The sequence below is a fragment of the Schistocerca gregaria genome, chromosome 5 (assembly GCF_023897955.1).
Source record: "Schistocerca gregaria isolate iqSchGreg1 chromosome 5, iqSchGreg1.2, whole genome shotgun sequence".
Taxonomy (NCBI): domain Eukaryota; kingdom Metazoa; phylum Arthropoda; class Insecta; order Orthoptera; family Acrididae; genus Schistocerca; species Schistocerca gregaria.
In genome coordinates this window covers 497,517,198-497,537,988 of record NC_064924.1, presented here as the reverse complement: position 1 = coordinate 497,537,988, position 20,791 = coordinate 497,517,198, and positions in this window count along the sequence as shown.

The following is a 20,791-nucleotide window of genomic DNA, read 5'->3' as shown; positions in this document are numbered from 1 at the left end:
TCTAATTGAAGATGGTTTTTGAACTGTTGCTTTTAGGTTACAGTTTGGTATTCTAGAATGAAAGTTGTGTGTCTGTGTGGAGTTTTGCTTGGAACTGTGTTTAAATAATTTGTTGTTTGCAGTATGGTTTGTATTTGTGTTTGTGTGTGAGTATGTGTGTGTGTGTGTGTGTGTGTGTGTGTGTGTGTGTGTGTGTGTGTGTGTGTGTGTGTGAATGTGTGTGTGCGTTTTGGACCACTTTGATTAAACATTTTGGAAGACGGCCATCAACGGCCCTCAAGTAATGTATAAAATCTTTGACCATCAGCTGCTTTTATTTTGAACCCATATATCTCAAATGGACTCAGTCATCGACCATCTTCACGGATAAGGATTAAATTGCTTAAGCCCACAATGTAACATTTGTCATTACTTAAATAATGGTTAGAAAGTGTCAGGAATATCAGAATACGCCACAGGACGTTCAGAGGCAAACATACTAATACCAAGTGAATACAAAGCAGTACTGTACTGTGCTTGTTAAGAAGGTTAGGATTTTTTTTTGTTTAGTGTGAGAAGGATATTTCTCTGAAATGGGGTTCTTAGGTTTGTGTTTGATTAGTTTCATTTGAGGGGAGGGGGGTTGGGGGTGGGAAGGGGAGGAGGTGAGTTATGGAACCGATGTCTTCTTCATTGGCGCTGTATAGATATAATGAATTTCGTTATGCTTATCAGCTTTGTTGGTGGGGGATTGTCTGCATCACTGCCTTCGTTTCAGCTATGTGTGTCAAGTGAAATTTCCAATAGTGGTCATAGTGGATTTCCTTCTTTGGCGTGGGGTGGTAGAAAAGGGGCTGGGGGGAGTTGGTATCACTGTCTTCGTTTGAGCTACATAGGTGTGGAAATACTTTCTATTCCAGTTGTGTGTTTCTTGTTTTCTTTGTCGGGTTTATAATGGAGGAACTCGTGAGAGTTATTTTTCCAGTATGTGACTCTCTTGGAGTGATATTAGTTTTACAGTAGTATTTTTAGTTTGCCTCGCCTAGAACTCCCTAATTCCCATGGTTGTCTCATTAGTTTCATATCATTACGTGACTGAATTATTTCGCATCTTTCTTGTATTCGTTTGCGACCATAATGGTGTCTATCTTGTGGTATTAATTTTGAAGTACGCCAGAATCCTGCTATTAAAACTATGGTTGTCATAATAAATAAATTACGCTTCATATCTCCGATATAACGACACTGGTCAACGTAGACGTATAGAATCGTAATGTGTGGTAATACCAAATGTTGTTCTTGTTACCACGTTGCGTCGATCTCCGATATAACGACACTGGTCAACGTAGACGTATAGAATCGTAACGTGTGGTAATACCAAATGTTGCTCTTGTTACCACGTTGCGTCGATTTCAGTGACTTTTGGCGGTATGTATTGGCATCAATTTTTGGCTTTCTGCATTGGTATCACTTTCTGCTCTTTTTACTGGTGACTAGTTTTTCAGTTGAATTATATACGCCGACTGATGTTTCAGGAAAAGTTTAGAATAGGGCCAGTGCCGTACTTACGTGTTTCAAGCAATAATGTTGCCAGTGCTTGCCGTGATGTACTATGAGAGCAAAACAAGGCGTGTCAGCTGTTCATGATACACAGCCAATGAGCGACCAGCAGGCAGACAACGTGTTTCAAAGTAATACTCTCTGAAGAAAGGGCGAAACATTGCCGCAAAAGTGGATTGTAGATTTATATGCTCCTTATTTGAGTCGTAGCTATTGAAACTGTGCTTGTATCTGCAAATGAAGGACAGCGTCACAACTCATGATATAAAAGAAGATGTAGTGAAATATTTCTGTTCTTCCTATTGCTACGCAATCGACCTGTGTGAGCACACTCAGTAAGTGGATCAATGTTTTTTAGTTAAGTCATGGGAGGACCTTGTGGTGTAACAAAATAAAAGTGATGTTGTTATTAAATGGAAAAGTTGGTATTTAAGATTTCGCTTACTGTTTTATCAATCACAATTGGTGTAAGCATCATGGATTGCCTATTGTCATAAAATATTGCATTATGAGATGTGAATAGTTTTTACTTGCAGTTTCGTGTGGCTTGAGGCAGTCACAACTAGCGTGCTATTGATTAAAGTATTGCGTTATCGTCTTTCTAATTACTTCATGATCGTAGATACGATCATACCCGGTGGTGAAGTTATTGCTATGACAAAACAATTTCCTAAGGGACCAGAAAGTTCTTAAGGGGCTCGAAACAAACAGTAACACCAATCAAAAGGGAAATTTAATATTAAAGCTCATGCAAGAAAACGATAAAACAGTTTTCTTTTTATCAATGTAACACGCACATTAAACTGCTGATGTTGGTGTGTGTAGTCTTAGCAAAATGCATAGCTAAAATGAAAATAATACTGAGGAGATGATAGGAATGAGCACTGCTAAATGATTCAGTATTTCCGGAACAAATATTTATTATAACTAAAACATATATATCGTACCTTAAGCTTAGTACTACAATGACAGTAGATTTTTATGTCCGTTTCATGTCCATTGAGCGCTCTTTTATATAGCTATTGTTCTTTGAGTCGCTCGTGCGTCGTCACGATAAGTTATAACAGTTCTTCTTTTTCCACTTCACTCGAACTTAGACGTAACATGTTTTTATACATTTAGTAAAAAATCAGATCAGATGGCCACAAATCTGCGTCCGTCTTACTTAAGAAAAACAGTACAAGTCTTTTAGCGCTCAAGGCTTCATTTGTTCTCCAAGGATATGAAGGATCGCATATCTATCCGTATTTTTCTGTTTATATTGCCGCCCAGTGACGACGAATTACATTATTTAGGATATTCCACCGTCGCTATGCGAAACCTTATTACACATTAATCATTCTTTATAAACAAGTATTTGCCTTATGGCTGAAAGTATTAACTATTTGCTCTTTTAATTAAGCCAAAAATAGCGAATATCACAAACTGTGTAGATCAATGTTTTTGTTTCTTTTCTCTTTCTATTTTGGATCATGGAATGAACTATTTTGAACAATATTTTTTTAATTAGAATATGGGAGAAGGTACGTGGGTCAGCGTTAGCATATCGAACGTTCAACTCGCTTGTGATTAACATTAATTCAATGAGTTTGCGCAGATCGATTGCAAATTCATTTACCCACCTCATCTGATAATAGCAATTTTCTGTGAGCACCAACTCATTACTTTCGGGGAAATGGAAAGAAAAAGTAAAAATGCGTCTCCTGCTACAGACGTTTCTTCTCTGACACTACTGCAGTGCTCAATGTGAAAGGTAAAGTAATAGAAATGACAGGGGAAATGGTACGCAATAAGAAGCGACGTACGCACTATAAGCAGTAATGGTCAAACATGCTCTGTGAATCGCGTATAGCTCTTACGGTCGAGCCATGCGCTCGTAGCACAAATGCTTCGTTTACTTGTTTGTAGTTGCATCACTATGCTAACGAATTATTGTTCGCACTATGGAGTACAATAAAATGCAGCATCAGTTAGATTACACTAAGATTGCTTTCACTTATGTTTCCTATTCGGAAATGCTACTTTAATGACCAGTTGCTTAGTGTGTCAACGTACCTTATATTTCGCACCCATATAGTTATGCAGGAACGTGTATGGGGTCATTAATGAAAACAGACTAACCGAGTGCCGATAACAATGTATACTGACGACGTCAAACATTGATTATGGTGTATTATCTGCATAATTTAAGGTTATATTACATGTGGCCCTCTGAGTTAATAAGTAACCGTCGGGATGACAGGCACTGACTTGTTATCCCTAGATGCAGAGATCTTTTAGTCACATTACTCTTTTAAGTGTTATTAGTTTGGACTAATTTGCTGATGAACTTACTTAGCAAATTTTGACAGGCAAGTTATGTGCTTTCTAAATGCTTGTATTTTTGCACCAATATTACAATAGCTTTTTTAAAAAAATGTATTGCTCAATTGAATCTCTTACTCAATAAAAAAAGATGTAGGAATTATTCCGAACTAACGTCAATCGAAGAAGAAGTAATAACAAACGGAGCTCGTATTGTGGAGAAAATCGTATGAGTCGAATTACGAGGGAAACATCCTTGCGGTTTCCTTAATCTTCTTAAAGAAACCACTGAAACCATAGGTACTGATGGACGAATTATTGACTTGTGCCACTGTCAATCCAAATGCGAGGCCCGTGTGTTACCATAATGCCACCTCACTAGAACTGAAATAAATAACGAGACTATTTAATCCCATTACGCCGTAGTTTTATTGAATCGGCAACTTTGGTTTCAGGTGGTTTTGGCGACGGTATCGTGGTCTAATAGTTTAGCAGCCACATGGCCTCAACGAGCCGAATTGACGACGGCGCCCCCAGCAGGCAGCATACGATTTGGTGGCTATGAAGAGTTGCATGGTGTGGAGTGTTGAGCCTCCGTGAGTTGGCGGGTAGGCCACTGGAGTGACCTGTCGATAAATTTAAATTTCAGAATTTAAAATGTGATCACATTATGATGGGTTGATATATGTAAGAAAAACACCTAAATTATTGTAGGACACGAATCTGCTACAGGATCGATTCCTGTATCGATATTATTGAGACTGTATAATAGATACGAAATGGAGTTAATAGTTTATAACTATTGGCACAAGTGTATTAAAAGAGTGCAATGACAATATATTTTATAAATTGTTTTGCATCCCAGATACAGGTATAGTAAAGGGGTGTTTCCGTCTCCCCTAAGCGACCAAGGCAACTGAGACTGTTGGTATATGCACTTATGCCAGAAACGTAGAGTTTCGTAAAACAAGTTCCCAAAATGTTGAATTGAAATTCCCAGGGTGTCGTGATAATTATATGACAGAAAAGCAGACCTTGATGTAGTATAACAGACCAGAACCAAAAGACCAGCATACGTTGATCAACGTGAATCTATACTGAAAACTTCATCTCTTTCATGGACGGTAGGAGATAAGAGTGTTTTCTGAAACTCGCTCCACACTGTGAGGTAGGTAAGCATATTGTACCGTTCATTCTTAAGATCAAGTAGAACCTAGCAATAGTTTGGCGAAATAATAGACTGTCGAAAACGCCTGCCTATCCGCTCAAAATTCAAAACCATTTTAGGAGAATAGTATTGCAATCATCGTGATAACCGCCCACAGCTCAGCACAACAGAAGTTACGGTTCGACCATAGAATTTTGCATTTTCTAGGCTTTTCTATGTACCTTAGCTAACAGCATTACAGAGATATTAAAAACGTACAATTGTAGAGTCGGAAAAATAACGCAAATACACGTTACCGTTCTGAAGGGAGTTACGATGTGGTCATGAAACCAGAAATACACTTAGAAACTAAAACCTGCAGATTGAACTTTCACTCATCGTAGCAATGTGGCTTTCCTCTTCTCACTGCAGACGTCTATGCAGTAGCTCGTCAAAAAACGAGCCAAGCGTGAACTGACGCTCCTGTTGGAAAAGAACTTATTACTTTTCTGATATCCAACATGTGGAGTAATGCACAACATGTGCTAGATTCACACATGGCCGCTTTTTACGAAGTGCAACATTTTTGAATAATTTTGCTATCTACATTAGTGATAATATTTATAGAATGATCGATTTTAATATTCAAGAATTATCATTACTCTGTCCATGTCTGACCAACTAATAATCCTAACAAATAGTAATAACCATGTCTGACCAACTAATGATACTAAACAAACTCTAATGTTCCAATATGTACAGGTTTTTTGTTTGCGCGATTGATTATTGAAGTACTTCTGGGAGTTATGGCGAGTTGTTGTTCCTGTTGTATGCAGAATATTTCAACGACCGACCGAGCCGTGTCCTTCAGGTCCTATGACATTCCCTGACTAGATGGAGTCCAGGGATCGAGTGCACATAACGGCAAAGCTCGATGCACTCCAGTCACGGTCATCAAAGCATTTTCCACAAATCCTAACAACTCGGCAAAACACCTGAAGCAGGGCACTAACTACTGTCACCTTCGTAAGAGAGTATTGATCTGAACGTAAAACGAATAGTACACGTGGAAACCTAGTGCCATTATTCCCGATACTGAACTAATTTACACTCACCGGAGCAACACTGATTTCTTCTTCTTCCTGCAGCTGTTTCTGCAGTAGCTCCATAAAAAAGTTGTCAAGTGTAAATTGACGGTCCTGTTGGAAAAGATATCTTTAGTTTTATGATGTCCAACGTGTGTAATAATACAGAGTTTACGCTATTTGCTAATATCTCCGAGTGTAACAAAGTGTTATATTTATCGCGAATTGCGCAACCTTCAGTTATTAGTTTTCTGGTTGGTTTTGACAGTAAAGAGACTAAACCAAATGGTCATCAGTCGCCAATTCCTTATCAAAAGGGTCTAGGACTAAAACCATTCCGCAAAAGAAACTGGGAAAGCAAAAAAGTCATAAAACTAACTGGGAACGTAACTCAAAGAGAAAACGGAAGAAGTAAGCTAAAGAGGGAAAATGAAACAAATGCCGTAGAAAGTATAAAAAAATACAGCAGATGGCGTAGGCTGGCAGATCGCAAGAATAAAAAAGGATGAGCCAGCCACTCTGATACACACTAAAATCTCCTGCCTAAACCCACAAGGCTAGAGAGACACAGACAGTGAAGAGACGAACATCAAGGCGAAAAAACAGTAAAGAAAGTGTGCGGAGAGTTAAAATGAGGGATGATGAAGCCCTGGCAGAGAAGGGCACAGGCGCATCCTTACTTTGATGCATACAGTAATTCACTTTGATACTCAAGTAACGTCACTCTTCCCTACAACTCAGCAAATAGTAATTCTGACACATAACTAATATCTCGTGATATCTAAGGTTTTCTAGGCGCGAATGATTAATGATATACTTCCGGGAATTTTGCTGCGTTTGTTATCCCTATTTTGTGCACAATATTTCAACGACTGATGGAACCGTCTTCATGTCGTGTGACGTTTCCGGACTGGTTGGTGTGGAAGCATTGAGTGCACGTAACAGCAAAACTCGCTGCACCCGAGGAAGACGCCTGGGACGATCATCGAAGAATTGTGCACAAAATACAAACAACAACTTGGCAAAATACCCGGAAGAAAAGCATTAACTAGTATCATGTTCGTGAGTGAGTGATCGTATGAACAGGCAACGAAAAATACACTTTGAAAGCAAACACTGTTACTCCAAATACATATCTAATTTACAATCACCGGAGCAGCACGGATTTCTTCTTCCTGCAGCCGTTTCTGCAGCAGATCGAGGAAGAACACGTCAAGTGCGAACTGACGCACCTGTTGGGAAAGAACATGTTAGTTTTATCACAAAGGATGCTTTTATAATTCAGACATAGCAATACTTCTTAATATGTGCAGGTGTTACGAAGTGTAACACTTATTAAGAATGTATGGGCCTGTTGATAGCAACAGTGAGTATACATTGTTTGCCTGTAATAGCTACCACTATGCTATGAGCGAGCTGTTAAACTGGAACGACAGAGGGCTACAGAGGTATTATTCAAGGTACAGCGTCGCCATTGGCGTTTTTATTCTCTGTTCTTGTGTGTTATTTCTCTGAAAAGGAATTAAGTGGGACTGTGACAATTGTTGCTGACAGTTCCAGTTTCTTTATTCTCTGACTCCTCCGAAAACAACATTTGGCTTCGAAGTCTGAAATTCAGGAATACATTTCCTCTGGTCATCAGGTATTAATCCCAGTTAGAAGGTAACTCGTAGAGTAGCCAGATGGTTAGCAATGTTGTCTTCAGCCAGTCACTTGTCTCGGACACATATTATGTGAAGTTCTGCTCTTACAAAATAATGCAACATAATTCTCCACATTTTATTGGGTCTTTTCCATTCTCAAGCACCTCCGTATCAGCATCGTAGTCCAGGCATTCTTGACTAATACCAGACACAACTTCCCGGTTTGTCAGTGTTAATTTTAATGGCCGTTAGTACTGTTGTTACAACCATTTAATCTGCTTTCGGCTGGACTATTAACTTCGTCTTACCTGATGCCAGAAGTGGGGATAAAATATGGTAGTAACATGGAGGAGAAAAGCCGGAGCCTGTGGGATGTGGGGAAAAGAGCAAGGATATCATGCAACCAAGGAGGCCTGTGAGCAACCAACCCATCGAGACAACGTGTCGTCATCCTGCAGGTGAGAAAGACATCCGACTGTTTAGGTGTGACTGCCCAATCATCAGACCAAGTCCGACCTTATATATATCACTTTCACACACTGAAGTTAACCTGACTCCTGTCTAAATAGGCTGCATTTCTAACTAATGTCACATTTCTAACTAATGTCTACATAGTCTGATGAGAAGACAGTTAAATCTGTAATGGCTGTGCCGTAAATATTCTTATACAACATATTTTCTGTGCACGCTATCTTTTGATCAGAAGGCAGAAGTGAATTGAAGAGGAGACCAGCCATTTATTTCACTTTAAGCCGAGATATGGTAAATTTTGAAAATTTTGTGTATCTCAGGAGACGACGTTGAAGGCTTTGATGTGTTGCTGAGTGACCAGCAAATTCCATTTCCCAACAGTGACGATGAAATCCATGCATCCACCAGTGACGTTCATCTGTGGCTGTATTTTAGATTCGGTCACGAAAACTGACAGTGAAACCTATCTGTTGAGTGTGACGTGGCGTTCGGTGAGTACCGTTGGAGCTTCAGAGGCTCGTTCTGACGTAATAAGTTTCTTAGTTGGTACTTTAGATCATTCTACTAAACCAATCAAACGCAATCACTTTTATTATGAGGTATCGAAATGATATTAAATAAAATTTTTGTAATTATGTGTGTGTGTGTGTGTGTGTGTGTGTGTGTGTGTGTGTGTGTGTGTGTGTGTGTGTGTGTGTGTCTGTGTGTGTGTGTGTGCGTGTGTAGTCGTTCGTGCTTGCGTGTGTGTGCGTGTGTAAGTGAGGTTTTTATACATTTTTTACATTTTAATTCTATGTTAATTTTTACTGTTTTAGCACATTGAACATCACTCTTTCCTTAAACGTGCTGCTTTCTTGCACGGAAACCAACGCACAATCGTCATAGTCAATAGTCTAGTTGAGGTTTCTGTCTTAGACGTATTCTTCATAATGCATTGTCACATCGGACGTTCATAGCGTACCGCAGATTCATTTACAGTAAATCGTGACAGTCTGTAATACCTTTTTAACACCCCATCGACAATGAAGTAGCTCTAAATCTTTAGTGCTTTGCTTATTATATGATCAGTAATGCAACGTGACGTGGCTGACCTCAAAGCTATCTGGAGCAGCAACCAAGTTCTTGTCCAGTCGCAGACCTTCGTCTTTCTCCCCTCCCATGCACCGGGAGAAATACGCCTTGATGCTTCGGAACATTGCTGCAACGATAACGGGCAGCAAATTAGATACGACCGTACAGTGTTCACGAGTAAATCTTATTTTGATGCCTCACAGTCGTATCGCAAGGGAAAACTTGAGACCTTGATGGCATGCCTTTAAATTTAGCTTCTGTAATAATAAGAGCTGTCAGCGTTACAACGTATCTGTAACATCCAGATCGATTAAATATCATTGATTTACTTGAAAATATTATCCATTTATTACTGGTGAGGAATTCATTATTTTAATTCCCTTTTACTAATTCCTAACGGATGAATTAAAATAACACTAGTTCTTCGATGACAGCCAAAAGTGTGTTCATTACGAGGTATATTTATTCTGCAATGAATATTTGTTTCGATAGCAGTCATTTACGGCTATCACTATTCGACAGACATGCAGTACTATTATCAAGACAGTGCATCGCTACTCTAGTTTCAGACATACACCAAGTATAGTTATTTAAACTTCGCATTTGGACAGAGATTAGGCTGCGATTTGGTTACTGCCATAAGTTTGTTCAATATGGCACCGTGAGGCAGGATCGGTAATTTAATTAGTGAGTACTTAAGGGAACATCTTGTTGGTGATACGAATTTACTAGTAAATAATGTATGCAACAGTGTGGTGGCTTAAATCCCAAATCTCTCTGCAGTGTCTGAGAAGATTACGATTTTTACGAATACCGTTGTCTGAGTCAGTGTATTCTCACAGGGCTCCGCCCATCCTTCCTTTTGGCAGAGTCATCAACAACCTAAGTTTAACAACACTTCACCTAGAATCACTCTTCAGCGCCATGTGAACTATTCAACAACACATACGACGTAACAACCAAATTACGATTGAAATTTAACCAGTGAAACATCCCCTTAAAACAACTGATTGATTACTGTGCTGATAAACCTTTTACGTTATTTGATTTTCAAACAGCTGAGCAGAGCTGAACGTACTTAGACATTTCTCTCGTTACTTTGTCTGATCAACACTAAATTGATACACAATGTTTTTCGCACAACGCAATCTCACGTTCAATAATCCCTGCAAAAGAATGGCCCTAATTTGGCAATTATGCATAGGGAAATGGAGCGGATGGCAAATAATGGTGTAGACACTGAAACAATTAGTGAACAGAGAAGGATTATCGATCGATCGGTCGGCAACAGCTCGCCTCAGAATTCCGAAATGACAGGACACAATCTTGCAAATACTGTAGATTGATGTTTTGCGTCCTCACCATTTTCTCAAATAAGTCAAGACACATTTTCTGCTTTTCAAAATGCGAATATTGCCGGTTCAAATGCACTTTCGAACATGTTCCAGACACCAGTGCATTGTTATTACAATTAATGCAACAAATGGGACAAAAGCTTCAAACGTTAGACACGACGCTTGAACAAACACGTGAAGGTTTAACTGCTGAGTTACTTAAAATCGAATCGAAATGTCAAAACGTCTGTGATGACCTAAAAACACAAATTTGTAGGGAATTCCATCCTTTTTTCGCGTCATGAAAATGCATTACAGAATCACGAAGCAGCCACAAATAGGGTGATCATATTTTCTTGTGACAAAAGTGGGACTTTCATACATTTTCTTGGCCAAAAAGTGGGACACTTTTTATTTCTCGTTAAATATCACTTTTAATGCTAACATTTCTTCTTCCTCTGCAAATCTAGCCTTCACTGATATTTGTGTATGTGTGTGTGTGTGTGTGTGTGTGTGTGTGTGTGTGTGTGTGTGTGTGTGTACAAAACCAAACAAAGAATGGAAAGACTGGAAAGAAGTACATTTCAAGTTTTCATAAATTTTCTTATTAAGAAATGTAACATTTATAACACAGAATGTAGAAAGACAACAAAAAAAGCTCTTAGTGCACACAAGGAATTGATGCTTTTGTGGATTCCTCACTGCGATCATATTTCTTCGAAGATGAAATTTCATTCAGCAACTCAAGTTTGCCTAATAGGTATGAATAGAAGTCCCTGCCACTCTATTTACTAAAGTTTAAAAGGTCAGTAAAATACACTTAACGCTCCTCACCATAAATCTATTCCTCTCATCTGTCCACTTTGACGATAGTAAGCTGAAAACTGTTTCAACATTTGCATTGTGGGCAGGGAGTGAAAGGAAGTACTGCGCTGTATTAAACGATTCTCTGTACTGTTCATTACACTGGCAAGATCTGAAAAGTCTACACCATATTTCATGTGCCATTAACTGATTCCATTATTCACTGTCTGTTTCCACTTGTTGTTTTGCAAATGACTGTGTATGAACTAATTCATCACATAAGAGGCTGTCATTTACTAGAATGCCATTTTCATTTAGCCACATTAAAGTATTTTCAACTACTGACTTTTCTGGTGGTTCTGTGAGCGCCGTCCATGAGAAGACAGAAAACTCAGCTATTCCCTGTAACCATGATGATAAATAGTCTACTGAAGCATCATAAAACGTTGATACTGCTATGTAAAAATTCTTAACAACTGCTCATCATAATCATTCAGCAGTTTTTTTCACTTAGTGGTAAAAAATGCTCATGTTTCTTTTAGACTTGTGAAAGCTTCATTTAAGACTGCTAATACTTCACATACGGAATTATTCTGTTTCTCAATGCTCAGAATGGATTGTTGGAAAACACTCATTTGTGAATGTACAAAAAGTAAATAATATTCATTTATAGGATCACTGAAAAAACTCTTTAAGATTGCAGGGCACTTTGAGTTAGACTGTGACAAAAAGTAAGATTTCAAAGGTTCATACATTTTCAAAATCTTTTCTAAGGCTGGCAACAAAGAAAGCTATCTTGTTTTGGAAAACGAAAGTAAATTTTTGTAAGTGACACCAACAAATTCACAAATAGAAAAAAATATGATAATGGTTGTACAGCTTCATGACAATGCAGTCAATGTCAACAGGTAAAACATTACAAGCACTTTGAAGTGTGTTACGAGCAACATGTGCTGGACCACCTATGCCAACAATGTTAGAGTTTTTTATTTCTTCTTTCAGATGTGTGAAAACATTATCACCCTCCTTCTTCATTAACCCTCCCCCCCCCCCCAAAAAAAGAAAATTACAGTTAGTATTGTCTGCACCAAATGCAACACACTATGTGATTATATTGAATGACTGTATAACATGAGAAAGATAATTGGAAATTGTTTCGGACTTTTTTTTCTGCAATTCATCAAGATCAAGCAATTTCGTCTACAGTCCACCCTCACTGACAGAAACATACTGAACTATCACAGGAAAAATTTTCTGATGCCCATGGTTGCTAGTATCAGTAGATATTAAAAAGTATTTTGCACTGTTTACAGCAGATATTAGCTGCTTATGGGAATGCGGAGCTATAACATTGTTGGTAATTGCTTCACACTTTGTTCTGCTACACGAAACATTTTCTGCAATCTTAGAATCAGGAAAAAAATTTTTGTTTTGTTGAACACTACAGTCATTAGAACGATAGCTTTGGTGGTGCTTATCAACATGGAATGACAGAGTTCATTCCGGTGCAGCTACGTTTTTCTGTTCGTGTGTATTTGAAGCTACAAAATATCTCGTCATTTTTTGCGAGGAAACTGCCGATCAAAGATTCTTCCTGTGTTTCTTTGATTCCATATGATGCTTGAGATCTGCAGCACCGCCATCAGACGCGGATACAGCACAGTTACATAAGTTACATTTTGCTGGACAGTCATTGTCTGTAGCAGTGAAGCAAGGAAATTTCCTCTGAAGCTCTTCCGAAACCTTTGATTTATTTTTAGGCTTGGCCACGAGGTGCTAGCACTTCACGAAACTGATACTGAGTGCTGACAACAAGGAAAGCAAAAGCAAAGAAAATAAGAGTACGCTACAGTTTATCAGGGGGTACGAATGTACGGAATCTCAGTTTCAGTTAATAGTTTATAAAATTGACACTCAGAAAAAATTTTAACCACTTTGTAAATATCTGAAAATAATCCATGAAAATCGGGACAAATTGCTTGCTTACAAAAAAGTCGGGACAAATTTTTGAGCCTCAAAAACGGGACAATAATCGGGATGTATGGTCACCGTAGCCACAAAGGAACTGCATACTATTGTTCATGAAAATCACGACACCTTGCAACCTAAAATTGACTCAGTTGTATCTACCGATTCGGTTACGCAACTTGCAAAAACTCAGGAAACTTAAAGGACATAGTAGATAAGTTTTCAACACAAATGGACAGTCTGAAACTTGGTTCAGAAAAACACACTGAGGAAGTTAGTTCATTATCGGAGAAAGTAGCTGAAATTTCGGATCAGTTCACTAACTTATCTATAAAGGTAGATGATGATGTGAATGATACAAGACCCGTAGCCTACACTGACACAGAAGAGTATGAACAAATTAAGAAATTTAAACAAAATCTAAATCAAATTAATACGTAACACAAAAGAGAAATCCGGGAAGTACAATATCATTTGGCACAAGTAATAAAAGATTTACATATTTCAGAGACTACTCGCGCTCCAACAAGGGAAAAGGGACTTAGAAACACGGAAAAGCCACAAAGTAATAATACTGGGCATTTCGGGAATTATGAAATAAATTGGCAAGGTGCACCGAATTTTGAGATGGAACAGCCAACACGACGTAACAATGACTGATGTGCGACTCACCGACCCAATGACTTTGACGATAAGCTGTTCATTACTAAACGTAAATTCAAAACATTTAAGAACTCTGGCAACGACATTCATCCACAAGCATGGCTTGATCAATTCTCTCATTGTGTTCCTCCCAAATTGTCACTGGAGCACAGATTAGAATTTATATATGGCTATTTAGAGAATGAACCAGCTGTAAGAATGCGATCGGTCATTCACGATTGTCACAGCAAAGGAGAATTTTCTCATGCCTTCCTCTCAGCATGTTGGTCTCAAGCTACACAAGACCGAGTAAAACATAAGATAAAATTTCGAAGAATCTGAATTTTCCAGTCTTGTGAAATATTTTGGAGACATGTTGCATAAGAATCAGTATCTGTCAAACCCATACAGCCCCTTAGAACTCTTCCGCATTTGCTTAATCAATTTGCCAGAACATTTATTATATATTATTTTGGCAGGACGTTGCAAAGACGACATTGAAGCTTTACAGGGACTACTACAAGAATTGGAAATTGACACGGACAATCGTGGGACGCGAAAACAGGAACACAACAATTACAGGTCACATCGGTCACGATTCCGTGAGGACAGAAACAATAACTGGTCACGACAAGGCCATTCTTACAACGCAAATCGTGACCAAAACAGACACCACCCTTATGACAACCGTTGGCAGAATAATAGTTACAGAGAAAGATCCCATTTTCGTAGTAATGAATATGACAGAGATAACCATAGAAACAGACAATATGGAAACCAAAACAATTATCATCGAGGAAGACAGAATAATTTCAACCGCCACAGCTCAGCGCGCAGTTACGATTCAGGAAGAAATTCTCCATCACGTGACCGACAAGGAAGAAATTGCAGAAACTACCGACATGTCGACATACGATATAATCTTAACAACAGACCAGAATGTAATCAGAACTGGTGGGTTTCAAACAGGCAGTGCTCTGTCGACAAGGTGAATTTGTAGAAGTTAGGTCTCCTCATCCTAATAACGACGCGCGCCAACATAGAGACAGACAATGACTCGCACCACAGGCAGCCATATGCGCCGACTGGCTCAGAGAAAAATAACATAGACGCTAACCTTGAGGAAAATTTTACTATTCCTTACCGACGTATACAACATGATGATTGCTTTGAAGTTGAAATTCTGCGTACTAATAAGGGTAAAAGATTGCATCACATTTCACATGTAAAACGGTTTATTGAGATATAATCTGCTTTTTAACTTAGTCTTTGATATAAAATTTTTCACTTCATGTTACTAGTACTCTTTGTCACACTTAGAAATTGTTAATATGCCACAATGTTTGAAGTAGGCAACCTATTTAGACAGTAATTACGAATGCATTGTTATAGTGAATGGACAACACAGTGTTATTTTGTGTGTACATTCTTCCTTGTTAGTTGCATGATTACGTAACGACTCTAAGCCTTACATACTTAGAGCATGTACCGGTACTGCTAGTCACATTGTAATGCAACATTTTGCGTTACTTGCAAATACATTATAGATTAAAAGTGCTTTCTGAGAGATACCAGCTGACACAGTGCTTAGTTTATTTGACAGCTACACGATTATATCACGATGCTACTAATGAGTGACACAATTTATGTTATTGCTATTGCGCTAAATCTGTTTTATATCTACACAATATTTCTGAATTATTCTGGAAAGTGAAACATGTTTTAGTAATAACTTTGTGGTATAGCTACAATGAGACAGCCTTTTCCGTAGCGCAGCAATATGTTACAGTACAGTACTTTCTTCATCACGGCAATAAGCGTAATAACTACTATATCTGTAGGCAAAGCATATCACTTTTGTTTATTATGAGGTACGTACATTGACTTCTGCAGAACTTCGCTTATGGACGACGATACTTTCTTAAAAAAGGGAACACGAACAGACATTTCGCTTCACAAGAATTGCATAAATAATTTTTTTACAATGTGGTAAGCTGCCTGCTAGAGTAAGTTATTGTGATGCATCACTCTAGTGTCAAGATGTGACATAGGTATTAAATATGGCCATTTTTACTGTAATATTTTTTCTGCTTGAGCTTTGTCATGTTTAGGTATAAGTTATAGCATTTGCTGCTGCTGTTTGCCAGGCATAGTGTTACTGAATTTGACTTTGTAATACTCTGTTAAGCCAGTTTTACTATTGATTTATTTTTCTTGTTTGCTGCACAGTGACTTATATTAGTTGTAATATTGCAATTGCTTTGATAATTTAGATTTACTGCTGCTTGCTTTGGCAATTTCCATTTTTGTCATTGCTGTTTGTGTCAATTTGTTTTGTGCTGTTGCATTGCCTCATCCCATGGTTTATCAGCTGAGCTCAGTAGATTTAAGTTAGCTTAAGAGGGGGTAGACTATGCAATAGAATGACTTTTGATGAATTGGAAGAAATGCATTGAGAAGTTGTACGAAAAAGTTTGTAAAAAAGGGTACTGTACAATGAAGAATAATTACTTTGAATGACGATATGAATAGAATACAGAAAGTAGGTATAGATACGACTTTTGGGAAATAATGATGAACGAAGGGAGATCTCGATGAAGTAAAGAAAGTTTTGTTTGCAGAATACTGCAGTAAAACAAACCCAGTCCTTTCCTTTTGTGTTATTCCGCTACGTGTTTGTGTACCCATGTGTATTTGTATTCTTCCTTTCTTTATGTGTTTATCTGATAAGAGTTATGTTGTATAATTTTTCTAATAATATGTTGTTTACTTTGTAAAGATGTTTAGAAAATATTTATTCTGTTTTGTTTTAATGCTCATGTGAAGTTGAAGTTTCGGAACTTATTCTGATCTTTTATTTATTTGCCTATGTCTTAATTCCTGTAACGCTGATGTATATGTTATTTCGATTCTTTTGTGAAGCCCATATTACTACAAATGTTATCTGTATTGTTATGTTCTTTCATTTGCTAACTATGCCCATCAGTAGTTAGTGCCTTCAGTAGTTAGAATCTTTTATTTAGCTGGCAGTATTGGCGCTCGCTATTTTGCAGTAGTTCGAGTAACGAAGATTTTTGTGAGGTAAGTGATTCATGATAGGTGTAGGTTATTGTTAGTCAGGGCCATTCTTTTGTAGGGATAATTGAAAGTAAGATTGCGTTGCGCTAAAAATATTCTGCGTCAGTTTAGTGTTGATCACAATAAGTAAAGAAATAAATATCTGAGTACGTTTAGTTTTGCTCAGCTGTTTGAAAATCAAGTAACGTAGGAGGTTTATAAGCACAGTAATTCATAAATTTTTCTTCGGCGAGGCTTCACCAGTGACAACTGAATTAAGAAAACGCCGTTACACCTTATAAACTCCCAACGGAATCAACATTTAATTGTGTTCAAAGTTATAACTTAGTTACTTTCAGTAACAGAAAGAGAAAATACTTTTGTATTGTGCCATGTCAACTCAGTAGGACTGCACGCAGTTGGAACTTGTTTACGTATTGCCGTCTTCTTCACAGAAGGTAGAATTAGAGACAGATAGAGGTGACGCCGCTCTCGTTGTGAAATTAAATAATAAGTTAAAGAATAGAGATTCCAGCAACTAAAATTGCAAATATGTCCCTATAAGTGACGCTCTCTCGCAACCTTTTTAGCTGCATGAGGTACTGAAGCAATTTACTGGAATGCGAATGGAACTGGATTTTTTTTTCCAATTTACATTCCGTGAAATGACATACTACGTCGCAACGTTTCAGTGTGCCAGTACTTCACCGCTACACATCCAGTCTTTTATAAGCTTATTAGATATTGAACTGCATCTGATTCTATATGGTAAGTAACCAGAAGAAACTTAAGTCAGTAGTCATACCTCTCCCGGATACATTGCACCTCGCTTCTGAAGCTGGAACTGCTACGGTCGCAGGTTCGAATCCTGCCTCAGGCATGGATGTGTGTGATGTCCTTAGGTTAGTTAGGTTTAAGTAGTTCTGAGTTCTAGGGGACTGATGACCACAGCTGTTAAGTCCCATAGTGCTCAGAGCCATTTGAACCATTTAGAACCTGAAGCTGGGTGTTCGCTTCGTTCAAAGCTTCTAGAAGTCCTCAACTTTAAAATGTTTCGTTATTTGAACTCGAAACACAAAGTGTAACAATACAATACATGAATCAAAACTGGAGCCCTTTTAATTCAGTAACTCGCACGATGAATTCTTATCGTTATTTCAAGTGCTCGAGTGAATACGCAAGTAACTGCTAGGCAACGGTTCTTTACGGTTTAGGTAACATAGCATCGGTGTTGCCATATCATGTGAACAACATTAAACAGCAACGCCAGTAGCTGCAGAGCTCTACACTGTTTAGCAACGTCGATGAGAATGGGTAAACGAGCAGTGCTGAAAAAGTTTAAATAAATAATTGTATGTACCACAAAATAATGATATTTTGCGACTGGGAGATATCCAGCAGTTGTTGTTGTTGTTGTGGTCTTCAGTCCTGAGACTGGTTTGATGCAGCTCTCCATGCTACTCTATCCTGTGCAAGCTTCTTCATCTCCCAATACCTACTGCAACCTACATCCTTCTGAATCTGCTTAGTGTACTCATCTCTCGGTCTCCCTCTACGATTTTTACCCTCCACACTGCCCTCCAATGCTAAATTTGTGATCCCTTGATGCCTCAAAACATGTCCTAGTCAAGTTGTGCCACAAACTTCTCTTCTCCCCAATCCTATTCAATATCTCCTCATTAGTTACGTGCTCTATCCACCTTATCTTCAGTATTCTTCTGTAGCACCACATTTCGAAAGCTTCTATTCTCTTCTTGTCCAAACTAGTTATCGTCCATGTTTCACTTCCATACATAGCTACACTCCAAACAAATATTTTCAGAAATGACTTCCTGACACTTAAATCTATATTCGATGTTAACAAATTTCTCTTCTTCAGAAACGCTTTCCTTGCCATTGCCAGTCTACATTTTATATCCTCTCTACTTCGACCATCATCAGTTATTTTACTTCCTAAATAGCAAAACTCCTTTACTACTTTAAGTGTCTCATTTCCTAATCTAATTCCCTCAGCATCACCCGATTTAATTGGACTACATTCCATTATCCTCGTTTTGCTTTTGTTGATGTTCATCTTATATCCTCCTTTCAAGACACTGTCCATTCCGTTCAACTGCTCTTCCAAGTCCTTTGCCGTCTCTGACAGAATTACAACGTCATCGGCGAACCTCAAAGTTTTTACTTCGTCTCCATGAATTTTAATACCTACTCCAAATTTTTCTTTTCTTTCCTTTACTGCTTGCTCAATATACAGATTGAATAACATCGGGGAGAGGCTACAACCCTGTCTCACTCCTTTCCCAAGCACTGCTTCCCTTTCATGCCCCTCGACTCTTATGACTGCCATCTGGTTTCTGTACAAATTGTAAATAGCCTTTCGCTCCCTGTATTTTACCCCTGCCACCTGTAGAATCTGAAAAAGAGTATTCCAGTCAACATTGTCAAAAGCTTTCTCTAAGTCTACAAATGCTAGAAACGTAGGTTTGCCTTTTCTTAATCTTTCTTCTAAGATAAGTCGTAAGGTCAGTATTGCCTCACGTGTTCCAACATTTAGACGGAATCCAAACTGATCCTCCCCGAGGTCCGCATCTAACAGTTTTTCCATTCGTCTGTATAGAATTCGAGTTAGTATTTTGCAGCTGTGACTTATTAAACTGATAGTTCGGTAATTTTCACATCTGTCAGCACCTGCTTTCTTTGGGATTGGAATTATTATATTCTTCTTGAAGTCTGAGGGTATTTCGCCTGTCTCATACATCTTGCTCACCAGCTGGTAGAGTTTTGTCATGACTGGCTCTCCCAAGGCCGTCAGTAGTTCTAATGGAATGTTGTCTACTCCGGGAGCCTTGTTTCGACTCAGGTCTTTCAGTGCTCTGTCAAACTCTTCACGCAGTATCGTATCTCCCATTTCGTCTTCATCTACATCCTCTTCCATTTCCATTATATTGTCCTCAAGTACATCACCCTTGTATAAACCTTCTACATACTCCTTCCACCTTTCTGCCTTCCCTTCTTTGCTTAGAACTGGGTTGCCATCTGAGCTCTTGATATTCATACACGTGGTTCTCTTCTCTCCAAAGGTTTCTTTAATTTTCCTGTAGGCAGTATCTATCTTACCCCTAGTGAGATAAGCTTCTACATCCTTACATTTGTCCTCTAGCCATCCCTGTTTAGCCATTTTGCACATCCTGTCGATCTCATTTTTAAGACGTTTATATTCCTTTTTGCCTGCTTCATTTACTGCATTTTTATATTTTCTCCTTTCATCAATTAAATTCAATATTTCTTCTGTTACCCAAGGATTTCTAGCAGCCCTCGTCTTTTTACCTACTTTATCCTCTGCTACCTTCACTACTTCATCCCTCAGAGCTACCCATTCTTCTTCTACTGTATTTCTTTCCCCTATTCCTGTCAATTGTTCCCTTATGCTCTCCCTGAAACTCTGTACAACCTCTGGTTCTTTCAGTTTATCCAGGTCCCATCTGCTTAATTTCCCACATTTTTGCAGTTTCTTCAGTTTCAATCTACAGGTCATAACCAATAGATTGTGGTCAGAGTCCACATCTGCCCCTGGAAATGTCTTACAACTTAAAACCTGGTTCCTAAATCTCTGTCTTACCATTATATAATCTATCTGATACCTTTTAGTATCTCCAGGGTTCTTCCACGTATACAACCTTCTTTCATGATTCTTAAACCAAGTGTTAGCTATGATTAAGTTGTACT